Source organism: Benincasa hispida, chromosome 4 (genome assembly GCF_027475165.1).
Source record: "Benincasa hispida cultivar pf3 chromosome 4, pf3_genome.v1.1, whole genome shotgun sequence".
Taxonomy (NCBI): Eukaryota; Viridiplantae; Streptophyta; class Magnoliopsida; order Cucurbitales; family Cucurbitaceae; genus Benincasa; species Benincasa hispida.
The window spans coordinates 15,718,890-15,719,576 of NC_143481.1; positions in this window are offsets into that span (position 1 = coordinate 15,718,890).

Sequence of the window (687 nt, forward strand, 5' to 3'; positions counted from 1 at the left end):
TTGCCCGATGTACAATCCTCCAATGGAGCAAGGTATAGTAAAATCCTAGGATCGCTCATCTTTGGTGGGATTATAGATTTCAAGCTCTGTGTCAAAGCCACCGTGGCAAACTTACCAGTGCTTCTCTTCTTGGTTACCATATCCTTCAGAAACTTTACATATGTGGGCATCTCCTCAATCACTTCAGTGAACGGAATATTAATATGCAATTGTTTTAACATAGTGTTGGTACTATACCTCGTCATTCTTCTTCTTTCTAAGTATCTACGGGAAAGGTGGCAACTATACACACACGGTCCCTTTTTCTCTTGGCTCTGAGGTGGACGCAATTTCTGGCTCTATCGCTTCTTTTTCTCCTTCTTCTTCTTGAGTCACTGCAATCTTGGGTTCCAGCACAATTGAAGCCGTCCGACTAGGCTCCTTCCTCTCCCCCACCATAGTTTTTCCACTTCACAATGTCACGACTTGACATTGCTCTTTACCTGATCCCCCTGGGTTGCGTGGGAGTTTTGTTGAACTCGGCAGGGCCCTTTACGGTCTATTCTTGAGTTTGCTTGATTCAAGAAAACTCAAGAATAGACCATAAGGGGCCCTGCCGAGTTCAAGAGAACTCCCACGCAACCCAGGGGGATCAGGTAAAGAACAATATCAAGTTGTGACATTGTGTAGTGGAAAGACTGTGGTGGG